The sequence below is a fragment of the Notamacropus eugenii genome, chromosome 2 (assembly GCF_028372415.1).
Source record: "Notamacropus eugenii isolate mMacEug1 chromosome 2, mMacEug1.pri_v2, whole genome shotgun sequence".
Classification (NCBI taxonomy): Eukaryota; Metazoa; Chordata; class Mammalia; order Diprotodontia; family Macropodidae; genus Notamacropus; species Notamacropus eugenii.
Genome location: NC_092873.1, coordinates 134,905,631 through 134,909,632, shown reverse-complemented (window position 1 = coordinate 134,909,632; position 4,002 = coordinate 134,905,631). Strand labels below are relative to the sequence as shown.

At 37.6% G+C, this 4,002-nt stretch overlaps 1 pseudogene; it reads left to right on the top strand.

Annotated features, from left to right (window-relative positions):
* Positions 1-3,110: 3,110 nt before the first annotated feature.
* Positions 3,111-3,787, top strand: LOC140523695 (large ribosomal subunit protein uL1 pseudogene; annotated as a pseudogene).
* The last annotated feature ends 215 nt before the right edge of the window (positions 3,788-4,002 follow it).

The window sequence follows — 4,002 nt, the reverse complement described above, 5'->3', positions numbered from 1 at the left end:
GGAGCTAAGAGTAAAACCAAGAATACCTACCCAGTAAAAATAATAGTATACTTCAGGAGGAAAAATGGAATTTGAATGAAAATAGGGGATGTTCAAGCATTCTTGCTGAAACAACCAGAGCTGAATAGAAAATCTGAATTTCACATACAAGGATCAAGAGAAACATGAAAAGGTAAACAGGAAAGAAAATCATAAGGGACTTGCTAAAGTTGAACTGTTTACATTCCCACATTAAAAGATTATATTTATAACTGATATGACCTTGCTCAGCATTAGGGTAGTTAGAGGGAGTACATATAACTATATCTATGCCTATGCACACACATATACATGTGACTTTGTGGGTATACACACATACACACATACACACACATTTATATGGGTATATACATGAACTCACAGATATGAATACATATATGTGTGTGTGTGTGTATGTGTATATACATATATCTGTATGTGTGTGTGTGCACCTGTGTGCATATGTGTGAGTGTGTAGACAGAAGGCACAGCATGAACCGAAGATGAAAGGAGGATATGTAAAAAACAAATTAAATTTTGAGAGGAATGTACAGAGAGAAAAAGATAGGGAGAGGTAGGATGTAGGAAATCATTTCCCATAAAAGAAGCAAGAAAGAGATTTTTCAATGGAGGGAAAGATGGGCCATGTGAAAGGGAAGAGTGAACTTTGCTCTCATCTTATTTTGGCATGAGGAGAGAATAACACATATTTACCTAAGTAATCCTGACTCCAAATCTTATATACTAATTTCAACACCATATCTTCAGTCACCAGTTTATGACGTAGCCTGATAGCTGTGTGTATAGCTTTTTCATTTTGTTCCATTTGTGTGTCTTTTTTAATCTATATGTTTATATTTTTGCATCCAAGAGGAGTGCAGTGCATCCCAATGTGAGAAGTGCAGAGCCACCCAGCATGAGGAGCACAGCCCAGCAGAGGGGTGCAGCACAGAGAGCAGCCCAGTGTGCAGCACATTCCAGTAGGGACAGGACCTGGAAAAAACTTCAGAGAGACACCAGCAGCAGCAGTTCCTAGATTGCTCAACCAACAAAAGTCACAGACAACTTCAAAGGTCAGTGGAAGGATTTCTTCACCCAGGAGAAGGGAACATGATCTGGGCCACCACCAGAAGGAACTGCAGTGGCAGCTTTCATTTTTGGAGCCCTCTGCCTAGAGCCCCTGGGGAAATAGAGCAGCTGATCTGAATCTCAGCCCTGAGTGGTAGCCCTGGAAGACATTCCCCTAAAACCCTGGGGGAATTGAGCCACTGATCTGAATCTTTGCCCTGAGCTTGACCCAGGGTGACAAGGAACTCTGCTGTGGTGCATCTGGAGAGAGTTGTAGTGAGGGAATTCTAATTGCAGATCCTGGGTAGAAAATCTTACCCTGCAGGAAGGCAAGGTAGAAGGGAATTTCAGAGTGAGGATAATAAAATGGACAGATTGATGGAATGGGTAATCAGAAGCAAAAACTATTGTAGGGAGACAGGTCAAGGGAAAAAACTGGAAAAAATGAAGGGCAGTACAGAATAGAGGAAAATGGGGTTCATCTTTCATAACTTGACTGATATGGAAGTGTTTTATATAGCTACACATGTATGACCTATGTCAAATTGCTTCCTTTCTCAATGAGTGTGGGTGGGGAGGGAGGAAGGGAGAGTATGTGAAAGTGAAAACATTAAAAATGAATGTTAAAAATTGTTTTCACATGCAACTGGAAAATAAGTTGTATAGGCAAAGGAGTATAGCAATCTATCTTGCCCTGCAGGAAAATAGAGGGGAGGGGCATGGCAGAAGGGGGTGTGATAGAAGGTAGGGCAGATCGGCGAAAGGGGTGGTTTGGGGATTCCATGCTGTTGAGGGAGTGTAAAGATGGAGAGAATATATCAATTCAAAATTGTGTGGAAGTCAATATTGAAAGCTGAAAATAGATAAATGATATTAAAATAAATAAAATATATTAATATTCATTAATTTGCCTATAGTTTTGTCTATTTTTGTTCTTGCTGGTGTAAGTATCAATATAGGACCACATTTTTACATTTTCCAAATAGCCAATAAAGTAAGATAAACCGAAAATTGATTGGCAACTATATAATCTAATCGTAAAAAATGAGTGAGTTTAACAACAAATCAAAGGAACAATCAACACCTTCATTCAATAGAATGACAATAATGAGAAAACTTACCAAATCATATGGGATACTGCAAAAACTGTTCTTAGGGGAAGTTTTATATCTTTGAATGCCTACATGAATAACTCAGAGAAGGAGGAAATCAATGACTTGGGCATACACCTGAATAAGTTCGAAAAAGAACAAATTGAAAATCCTCAAGTAAATACCAAATTAGAAATACTGGAAACTAAAGGAGAGATTAATAAAATTGAAATTAAGAAAATTATTGTACTAATAAATAAAAGTAAGAGTTAGTTTTAGGAATAAAACAATAAAATAGACAAAACTTTGGTCAATTTGATTTAAAAAATGTTTGTTAAAATTCATTTGCATTCAATTAAATTCTCAGTTTTAGTGGTTTATAATTGGTCAAAATAACCCCTATGTTGTGAAACTGTATGTGTTCTATATGGTATAGTAATGTGAAACAGAGCCAAGATGAGAGAATAGAAGTAGGGTCTTGTGTTTGCTCTCCCAATTTCATCTCTAAGCACCTTTAAAATGACACCGCAAAACAGATTCTGGTGTGACAATAATAATAATAATAATAATAATAATAATAATAATAATAATAATAATAATAATAATAATAATAAACTTTTGAATGCAACAATTTTCTTGCCGAAGACAAGTTAGAAAGCTAACAGTATAGGTCTATCTCAATGGGATGAAGGTATTTTTTTCGTCCAGTGCAGGCCATGTGCAGGAGAGTCAGCCGTAGGATTTGTGGGTGACTGAATTAGGAGAGGTACCTTCTGGAAGTTTCACCATACAAATAAAGAAGGGTCCGACAAGTCTATGAGATATCAAGAAAAAAATGAAGTAAAAGAATGAAAAAAAAAAATAGAATACAGTGTGACATTTCAAATTGGAAAAACTACTGACCTTTTCTCGGCTTGTGACCAGTAGGCAGCTATGAGCAGCAAAGTCTCTCGGGACACCCTCTATGAAGCTGTGTGGGAGGTCCTGCATGGAACCCAGCTCAAATGAAAAAAGTTTTTGGAAACTGTGGAGCTACAGATCAGTCTGAAAAACTATGACCCCCAAAAGGATAACGTTTCTCTGGCCCTGTCAGGCTCAAATCCACACCCCAACCTAAATTTTCTGTGTGTGTACTGGGAGACCAGCAGCACTGCAATGAGGCCAAGGCTGTAGAAATCACCCACATAGATATCGAGGCCCTGAAGAAGTTGAATAAAAACAAGAAATTGGTCAAGAAGCTGGCTAAAAATTATGATGCCTTTTTGGCCTCTGAGTCCTTGATCAAGCAAATCCCTCGTCTGAACAAAGTCGGAGAGTTTCCATTTCTACTCACCCACAATGGGACTATGGGGGCAAAAGTTGACTAGGTTAAATGTACTATCAAGTTCCAGATGAAGAAGGTGCTGTGTCTGGCAGTGGCTGTTGGCCATATGAAGATGACAGATTATGAACTTGTCTACAACATCCATTTGGCTGTCAATTTTCTGGTTTCTCTGCTGAAGAAAAATTGGCAATATGTGAGGGCATTGTACATCAAAAGCATCATGGGCAAGCCCCAGCGACTGCATTAAATCAACATGGTGGTAATAAAATGGTGGAAGCTGCTAAAAAAATAAAACTCAAAAAACAAACAAAAACAAACAAACAAAGAAACAAAAAAAAACCTACTGACCTAGAAAATACATTGAGGAAATTTAACTTAAGGACTAGTGGACTACCTGAAAGCAGAATAAAATAAAAAGATTCTGAACATCCTATTTCAAGATTTTAGTGAGGAAAATGCCCTGATATCCTAGAACCAGAGGGTAAAAATAAGTTGAAAAAA